Consider the following 9753-nt stretch of genomic DNA (forward strand, 5'->3'; position numbering starts at 1 on the left):
TGTCTGGGGCTGAGGCCTCCAGAAGCTGATCCCCAAGACAGTTTGGGTGGGGCCAAAGGCCACCACAGGGGACTCAGTCTTAATCCTTACAAACACTCATTTCCCAGGGGCAGCATGGAGCTTTCCATTGCATGCAGGTTTCAAGAGCTCTGGTGGTCTGTCCTCCAAGGTTGGCATTCCTAGCCCTGCTTGGCTCCTAGGGGCCCTGTGAGGTGGTGGTGTTCCCCCTCATCGCCAGTGTATACACCTCCCTCCCCAGGCTCATTCCTGCCTCCATATTTCTGACCATCTCACCTCCTCTCCTGAACTACCAGCAAGCCTTCAAGACAGCTCAGACTAAGTGCTCTGTCTTCTCCCACTCTGGGGTCCTGGTCCACCTGAGGAGACTGTTCCAGAAGGTGGGGAACCCTTGGAGTCTACCTCAGTCCCCCCAAAGTGACCTTAAAATTGCAGAAACTGGGGTCATACGGAGAGTTCCCCTGGCCTCTGCCCTCCACAAGCTTCTTTGAGAAGAGATGTGTTGTGTGAAGTTAAAACAATCCCAGAAGGTGTTTTGGAAGCGTGGAATGGGTGTGTGGTGTGAGGAGCTCCTGTTCATCCTTGAGAAGAGGAAGCACAATTGGCATGGGCAGAACCTGAGAGAAGGAGTCTCAGAAGGGGTAAGACCCTCTTTCGATCAGTCTTCTACCACCAGCACCAGGTCCCTATTCCAAGCCACCACCCCAAGGTGGTCATTGCCATGACCTCCTCACTGGCTTTTACTCTCACTCCCTTCCCTTTACTCTCCATTTTCTATATTGAAAAACAGCTCCTGCTGTTAAGCTCCTTCTCATTGTCTAGAAGGCCCTACATAAGCCTGCTCTGCCCATAGTTTATTCATTTTAACTGCAACTTCCCTGTGTAGCAGCTCAGAGGAGTGATCTACCTACACAGCCCTTGGGGTAACAGGAGGCTTCAGAGAAGGAACATAATAGGGTGCAATAAGGGGTAAGGATGGAGACTTACAAGTGGTCAGGGAGAGGTGGGGCTGAGTTGGAGAGGGTTTTACAAGCGGGGCCCAAAGGAATCAGTTGGGAGGGCGGGAGAGGGGGTGAGAGCCCAGAGCTAGGCAAACTAGATTTACACTAAAGCCCATGGTGGGAGGCTGTGTCCCTAGGACAGAATCAGGCTTGATAGGACCCTTGCTTAGGCTCCAGGGTGACAGGTGCCTCCAGAAACCTCACCCACATGTGTAGGTTCATTCATGCTTCCCAAACACCATATTTCGCTTAGCTGAGATGCCTCCATTAACTCCCTCTCTGCCCTATCTTTGCTTCTGTGCTTCATTTGCCTATACTTTTATCTCGCTTCTCTCTCCCAACCGGTCATTATCCATCTTCTCATATCACCTGAAGGGGAAAGTTCAGAAAAACAACACTCCCATATCTGCCCACCTTTGACCACCAAAATTTTCCAGAAAGAAAGGCCAGGTTTTTATTCTTCTAGGTCTCTGTATATCTATTCTCTGTGCTCAGAATGCCCTTCCCCATTTTCTCCTGTTGAACTCCTACTTCTTTTTCAGTATCACCTCCTCCAGGAAATATTCCCTAACCCTGACTCCAAGCTGAATCAGCAGCCTCCTACAGTTTCATACAGTTCCTGAGTTTTCTTCTGTCTCAGTACTGATAGTACTGGCTTGTTACTGTCTGGGTCCAGCTCAGAATTCCTGTCTGTGGACTTCCCAAGGGTCCCCTTTGTGTCTGTAGCACTTGAACTAGGGATGGGTATAAAGAGTTCACTTGTGGGAGTATGTGGAATGAAAGATAGAATCTCTAAGTCCAGCATAGGAAGTGTTACAGTCAGCAAGAGTTTGGTCTGAGAATGTGGAAGATGTGTTATCTTAGGGCAGCCCCCTCAGCCTGGGCATACTGTTAGGAGGGATGGTGCTGGAGCTTCAGACCCTAAAAGTCTTCCCGGAGTCACTCTTGATGGGTGGCCAAGAGCATCCTGTTTCCAGGAGCAGGGGTCAATTGCTCTGGCCAGCCATCAGGGGGATTACCATCCTCTTGCTGTGACCTACTTTCCCCTGGTTTTTGCTCTCTAAATCCTTGCTCTTCACTGGAATTGAATGACCTGGAGTGTGTGCATGGGGGTAGGGTGGGGATAGAATCTGCTCTCTGGCCAGGGGCTTAAGAGCTTTGTGTATTTTATCCCAGAGCTGGAGGAGAGGGTGGGCTGATAGCCAAACTAACTGGGCCCTGGACATAGCCGCCCAAGCCAGAGCATCATGGAGATGGTGTTTCTAACATTTGCAGCTCCGCAGACATGGAATAGTTTATTGTTCAGGGGCTAGATGTCCTAAAGCCAGTCTCATTCTTCACCTCAGGGCCTCCTGTTCTTCACCAGAACTAAGGCCAACAGCTGCCCATAGCAAGGGCTCAATAAATATTTGTTGAATTAATTTGCTGAATGTCTGTAAAATGGGAGTGTTATTTAGTGGATTACTAAATTCCATTAACCCTGGAATTCTATATTGCTTTTAACCCTCACAACAACTCTGTGGGATTAAAATTAGGATTCCCATTACACAGATAATAAAAATGAGGCTTAACAAGGGTAGATATCTTACCTAAGGTCACACAGCTATGGAAGTATCAGAGCTGCGATATGATCCCAGGTTTGTTCACCCCTGAAATCCATGCCCCTAATCATCACACTAGATTTTTGAAAGCAATTTTTAAAGGTTTTATTTTAAAAAACTTTTTATAATTCCCTACTGAATAAAACAAAATGATGTTTATTGTTGTTAATGTATTTTTAGGTGTAAAGTATAACTTATACAATCAATTAAAGATAGGTCCAGTCTGCAGCCATGCCACCCTGAACAAGCCGGATCCCGTCTGATCTCAGAAGCTAAGGAGGGTCGAGCCTGATTAGTACTTGGATGGGAGACCACCTAGGAAAACCAGATGCTGTAGGCATGAAAAATAAAAAATAAGGGAATGTAAGCTGACAAGGTCCTTGCAGTCTGTGAGGCAACCAAGGGTTGCCTCGCCTAAAAAAAATAAAATAAAGATAGGTCCATGTGTAAAGTAGGTGTTCAATAAAGACTTTAAATAAATGAACAGACAAAATGAGGAAGATGGACGGAGGTCGCAATCCCCTTATTACTTGCAGTATCTATTTTTCCCCCCTTAAATTTGAGTTGACTATAAAGTAGACGATTCTGATCCTATAGAGGTCATTGTGAACGGTAACTTTTTTTTTTTAAGTCTACTTGCTTTGCAGTCTTAAGATATACTTAAATTCAATAACAACAAAAATTAAAACAAACAAAAATCTGTTACTCTGAACTTGGCTCAAGACTGACTTCACCAATCCTCAAGTTAACCATTTTCGACTCCTCTGTGATGGAGGCCAAATTTAATATATCCGAGTGCCTGAACTGTAACTGCACTTTTCAAAAAAAGACTTGTTAATGAAATTTAAATCGATCCTGTGAGGCGTTCCAAGGCACCTCCAGAAACCTCTGTTGAAACGCACTGTGTTCCCAGCCTCGACAGAGCGACCTTACCCCTCACCAGAAACTAGAAACTTTCTTTCTACTTTCCGCGGTTCCTCCTTTTTCTGTAACAGGTTCCGCCCAGCAAACAAATTCTTTGAGCGACAGATAGACCCACCCCCGACGGAGCGAGCCCGTTCCAGCTCTGCAGCCATTGGTCCGCAGGCCACGCTCAGAGCGCGGCCAACCGGGTAGTCCGACCGTTCCGAGGGTCCGCCCCCGCCCCACCCTGTTGGTGGCTCAGGTTTGTTTTGGCGTCAGGCGCGCGCTGTGATGACGCCACGACGCTAACGCCTGAGGATGGCGGCGGCGGCTGCGGCGGCTGCGGCGGCGGCGGTAGCCGCGGCAGCCGTAGCCTCGGCCCGGAGAGGGTCAGCAAAGCCGCCGAGACGCCGAAGAGCCCGCCGCCCCCGCGAGGTGAGGCGGCCCGGCCCAGGGCGACGGCCCGATGGGCGGGAGGGGCAGACAGCTACGGCCACGGTCGCTTCTGACACACCGGGCCCGTCCTACTTAGCCCGAAGTCTTCGGCCCGTGCCCGGTGTGCCAGGGCCTACAGGACTGGGGAGCAGGCCAGGAGATGGCTGCTCGGGGTCCCCGGTGTCCGAGGACCGCGGTGTCCGATGGCCACGAAACGTGCTGCTACGCTGGGTAGCCTGTTTCTGGGGCCGCGTGGGCCTGGTGGTCGTGGTCAGCTGCTCTGCCTGCTGTTCAGCCAGCCGGCGTCAGTCATGAATTAACCTGCTTGTTCTCACTGCCTTCTCGTGTCCGGCACCAACTCCACACCCCTCCTTTGCTACTGAACGCCAGCGTGTGACCGGGAGCTGGTCGCTTCCTTGTTCAGTCTGGGAAAAAGCAGGCCTGAGGCCAGCCGGGTCCCCTGTTCCGTAAGCCAGTCATCCCTCTGTTTATAAGGGGTACCCCCTGTCGCAGGCCCATGCTCACTCCTAAATGAGTCTGCTGAAGTGAAAGTCTAAAGTCCTTCACGGCCTAAAACTGGCTCCTTGGTGCGCCTACATGATAAAGGCCAAGCTTCTTAGGAAGGCATTTAGGGCTGGCTCTTCATAATCTGGTAGAGAGGCCTAACCCTGAAGTCAACACCTGGGAACTTATATCTTCTGTTTACATATTTTGTTGTTGGGGCATGTGAGACTTTTATTAGCTCTGTGATTTAATACCCTTATGCTTTAGATACACAATTTTCTCATTTTTTAATACTCTCCTTTCCCCTTCCACTCATCAGTGTGGAAAATTTACATCTGTCCTTTGAAATTCACCTTAGATTTTATTTCTTTGGAAAAGCCTCCCTTGCTTCACATGTAGAGATTGACAGCTCTGTACTTCTTGTGAATGCTGTTGAGTAGATCATGTTGTGCCACATAATGGTGGGTATGGGGATTCTGTCTTCTGTGTGCATCTGAGTGTCTGACTCTGTGCCTGGCATAAAGTAGGAGCTAAATCCACTGGGATAGGTTACTGGTTTAAGAACAGATACTGATTCAGCTGTATTACTGAGCACTTATAAGGGCCCAGGATCTTAGATGAGCACAGCAAATGTAAATCTTGTGTTTGCACATGCATGCATGCGTATGCGTGTGACAGGTGATGCAGCCTTGTCAACCTTGATGGTCCAAAATATCTTGGGGTTGTTTTTTAAGATACAAATTCAAGAGTCTCACTCTCTTAGACTTTGATTCAGAAGATCTGGAATCGATCCATATTTTGAAAAAAACTGCCCAGGTGTTTGCCATGCTCCCTGGTTGAAGATCTTTGTTATTGCCCCCAGGAGGCTGTTATGTCTTCTTTGCCCAGTAAGAAGGGCTAGCTGTGCTTTGTGGCCTCCCATTGCAGTCTCATTGCCCCTACCCTGGGGAGACAGTACGATTTGGTTAGAAGAACGGGCTTTGGAGTCAGAAGACTGGGAGTCAGTCCTTGGCTTTTAGGGGATCTTGACGCTCTTTGAGTACTAGTTTGCTCATTTCAAAATAGAAATAATCATGCTTACTTTATATGGTTGCAGAGAGGAGTGAGAGTGCATATAAGACACTTGGCACAGTTGGAACTCAGCAAATGGAAGCCACTGTTTTTACTGATGGCTGTTCTCTCCAGAGTGTGTCCCTTGTCAGAAGGAGATCTCAGTAAGCGTGTTTTGCTCTTCAGACTGAGCCTCATATAGGAAGCTGCCTTGTGTTATGTGATTTCTTCAAGGTCATTTCTGCTCATCAGGAAAAGCTCTGACAAAACTGCTTCTACTCAGGGCATTTGTAGTTGGCCCTTTCCCTGGAAGAGATTTGGAATGCTGACTCACTAGAGGGTGGGTTTGCTAAAGCACATTGTCCAGGTCTAGCTGCAGTTTCTGCACTTAAGTTGTATTAATGAGCTAGAGAAAGCAGTTTTCAGGAAACTGTTTGCCTCTGACACTGAACTAGAGTTGCCTCTCACTTGGAATGGAATTACCTTGCAGATCTTAGTCTCTGTGGAATCTGAAACAGATACTAGGCTTCTCTGTTAGTCACATAATTAAATGTTCATAGTTAAATGGGTGAGATTTTGGTTTGGACTTCTGTTTTACTTTATAAATGTGAGCATGTTTTGTGGGCAACTTGATCCTCTTCAGAGCTTCCCAGCTGTATGACATGAATGAGCTATAGGTGTGCCAAAGTGTTGATCCTTCAGCTTAGAGGTAGCTGAAAACAGCTGTCTCCATTGACCACAGGATACATAGAAGAATTTTGAGAAGTACAGCCCTCGAAGAAGGGAAGCGATTCTGTTTGTTGAGAGCTAGAGAAGAGACTTATTTATTTGAACTTCTTTTCCTTCCAAGAATCTTAGCTCAGTATTAATTTGATTTATGTTGGCTAGGTCATCACTGAGCTAATTCTTGGTACAGCTCTCTGTTGCCATGGTGTCTAATGTGATGCTAAAATAGAAAAATGTGGTGTTTTCATTTGCTGGGGGAAAATTACCTCAGAAGTACTCCTTTCAGGCTGCCAGCCTTGAAGTGGCCTCACAAGGCATCGTAAGAGTAATGGATTAAGGGAGCCACCTGGACTGTAAATTCCTTGAGAGCAGAGACTATGGCTACCTTCCTTTTGTCTGTCACAGCCCCTGGCAGAGTTCCTGGCCAACAGCAGGAGCTCAGTAAATATTTGCGGGTTGAACTTAGTGATTTTGGAAGGAGAACTCCAGGTACATTGTATTTCTACTGATGGGATGGGCAGTGGGTGGGATGTCTTGGATGGAGTTGGGGGTCACAATAAAATGAGGAAGACACAGGAAACTTTTGAACTTCTCTCCCGCTCTCAGCCCTAAGACAGGAGCCTCGGCCCACCAATTATTACACGTAGAGGAGTGGTGACTAGCTGGAGTCTTTAAGTGGGGTCCCGAGTTATTATATTCTAAAAAAAGGTCATAACAATTTTTTATTATGAAATAATGCTACAAATTAAAACACTACAAGAGTGAATACTGCACAGTGTCTTTAGATGCAAACTCCAATAATTAGATGTATATTCCTCCAGCTTTTTTTTCTTTTTCATATACTAGTCTCTACATTTCTACAATATATATTTTTGTTAACTTTAAAAATGTAATATGTGGTGATGATTTTAAAATATAGCAACAGAAGTATATAAAGTGAGAAGTAAAAGTTCCCCTTCCTGCTTGTTCCCCTCACATTCCCACATCCTAGAGACAATCACTGTTAACAGTTTCTCTTCTGCCTTTCTAGGATATTCTTTTCCATGTATATGTCTATAACTTTTTAAAATACTTCATTGGACATGTGCTTTATGTACTATTTTAAATTACTTAATACATCACAGACATAGATCCTGGCACAAAACCACTCAATGAAATTAAATAACTGGTATCTCTCTTTCTTTGTCAGTATATATGGATTTACTTCAGTCTTTTCAACAGCTGCAGAGTATTCCATTATATGATTATATTTTAGTTTCTTTAATTATTCTCTTACCGATGGATATTTGGGCTGTTTCCATTTTTTAATTATTATAAAGAATGCTGCCATGAACTTTCTTGCAGAAATATATTTTTGCACTCTTGTGAAAGCGGTTTTATAGTATTATTTCTGAAAATGAGATTGCTGGTCCTATGTCAGTTTCCCTGTTTCAGAAAGTAGAATCATGTAGTTCACCCTGTGATTGCAGAGGTCCTTGTTTGGGAATTTTTGTCTTAAGTGACAGGCTTCTTTGCCTGGTCTCCTTGACTCATGATGGTTAGACATGACGCATAGCAGTTACTTATTTTTGGGATTACTGAGCAATTCCTGCCTACTTAATTTTGATAGACAGTCTTTCAAAACATGGGAGCAGAATATAGAAACCTTTGCAGGCGAACAGTTGTGAAGCTTTGCTGTGAAGAACAATCTCAGGGGATGTGTTCAAGAAGGCTGGGTGCCTATGAGCCCCTATCTGGGAGATATCCACAGTCTTGGTTTCTGTGTTTAGCAAATTGGTTCAGGTTCCATCCTTGCTCCATTTTCCTAGGCCCCTGGCTTCCCCTACCGATAGCAGTACCTCAGGCAGATGGGGTCAGGTCTGGCAACTTGTAGGCAAACTTGCTTTGGAGTTCACACCTGAGAGCTCTGGCTTCCTCCATTGTTGAGCATATTTACACAGGCGCCGCCAGAGCATGGATCTAATCTAACCACCAATCTGGTGTCTTTCTGCCGCTTGAGGTTCTGTGATTGTTGCCTCACAGCAAATAGAAATCTGAGAGCCAGACCACCTTTTATTCATTGTTAACAAACACTGAATGCCTGCTCTGAGTTTAGCATGTTGCTGGGTGCCAGAGAGTTCTAAAAATGGCCCCTTCTCTCAAGGGACTGACAGCTCTAGTGATCAAAGGCAATCAAGACTACAGCAATGAGCAGTGTGACCCAGATTGGAGGTTTCAGAAGGTGGAACCTTCACAAAAGGTTTGTTGATTCACCAGCTGAGTGGTATGAGAAAGGACTGAGGCCTTGACTTGGTGAGGCCCAACCCTGATACTTCTGGAGTCTTTCCTACGTAATGGGAGCTCTGGATGGAGAACCAGAAGATTTGGTGCCGTGCTCGGCCAACACTATCTGAGTGGCTTGGGACAAGTTTCTGTCTTTCTTGGCCTGTCATTTCTGTAGAGTATTAGTGAGGACGGTGGTGCTGAATACTCAGGCCCACTGCCACACTGTATTCAACATGCTTACCTTTCTTGCAGAGTGCTTGGATCAGGCTAGGGGTTGAGGGTGTGCAGGCTGACTAGAGAGTTCATTACTTTCCACAAGATGTGTTCAGATATGTGTTATGAAGGGAATAGGGACTTGTGATAGCTGGCATAATGTGCCCTTCCTGGGAGGACTCTCCTGAGGCTTTCCTTAACTCATCCTCATCCACCCCCTACCCCCACCCTGGTCACTGTGCTAGGGGCATACACAGGAGAGCTGGGGCAGGAAAACACTCTGCCCTTCTCTGAAGGAGTTTTGCCAGCTACCTCTCCTGTTCCTATGTCTGCCTTTTCATTTGACAACAATGGAAAGAGAATTTAACAGATGTGATTGGAACATGGAGCAGCTGTGATCACCTGTAAGCTATCAGGCCACTCCCCTCCCAGGCACCCTCTTTCCTCCATTCTTGATGTGGAGTTGGGAAGGTGGGGTACCAGCTTCAACATATCTTTGAAGAGTTTCTAATTGGAACGAATGTGGGAGAAACTACATCCCAGGAAGGAAGAAAGAAGGTCAGAGAGGGATAATCCTTTACTCTCTCACTGCTGACTTGAGATCCTTGTGTAGGCTTTGTTTAAAGTGACAAGTTAGGCCTTTTCTGTTGTAAACCTTTGTTTTTCTCATCAGGAATGAAGAAGAAGTTTTCACTTAAATGGCTAAACTTATAATCAGCTCTTTGTTCCGCTTCTGTAGATATGGACCACACTAGGTATATACTTTATTTATTTATTTTTTAATTTTAGGCGAGGCAACCCTTGGTTGATCTCACAGATTGCAAAGACCTTGTCAGTTTACAATCCCTTATTTTTTATTTTTTTACGCCTACTGCACCTGGTCTTCCTAGGTGATTTCCCATCCAAGTACTAACCAGGCCCGACCCTGCTTAGCTTCCGAGATCAGATGGGCTTGGGTGGCATGGCTGCAGACTTAAGTATACACATTTAAACAAAAAGAGCCAGTACATATGCCTGAAGACATTTTATGGACTATT

General features: G+C 45.9%; 1 protein-coding gene and 1 pseudogene across 2 annotated transcripts in view; both read left to right on the plus strand.

The window, feature by feature from the left end:
- The first annotated feature begins 2841 nt into the window (after positions 1–2841).
- On the plus strand, positions 2842–2960 carry LOC112478199 (annotated as a pseudogene).
- Positions 2961–3802: 842 nt separating this feature from the next.
- PSKH1 (protein serine kinase H1) overlaps positions 3803–9753 on the plus strand; it is a 24909-nt gene continuing 18958 nt past the window's right edge. The window contains exon 1 of one of the 2 annotated variants that reach the window (XM_006909784.3): positions 3803–3958. The gene's annotated coding sequence lies outside the window, so the exon portion shown is untranslated. The remainder of the gene's footprint in view (positions 3959–9753) is intronic. The other variant, XM_006909783.3, reaches the window with a different exon arrangement.

This window comes from Pteropus alecto, unplaced genomic scaffold (genome assembly GCF_000325575.1).
Source record: "Pteropus alecto unplaced genomic scaffold, ASM32557v1 scaffold42, whole genome shotgun sequence".
In the NCBI taxonomy this organism is placed as follows: Eukaryota; Metazoa; Chordata; class Mammalia; order Chiroptera; family Pteropodidae; genus Pteropus; species Pteropus alecto.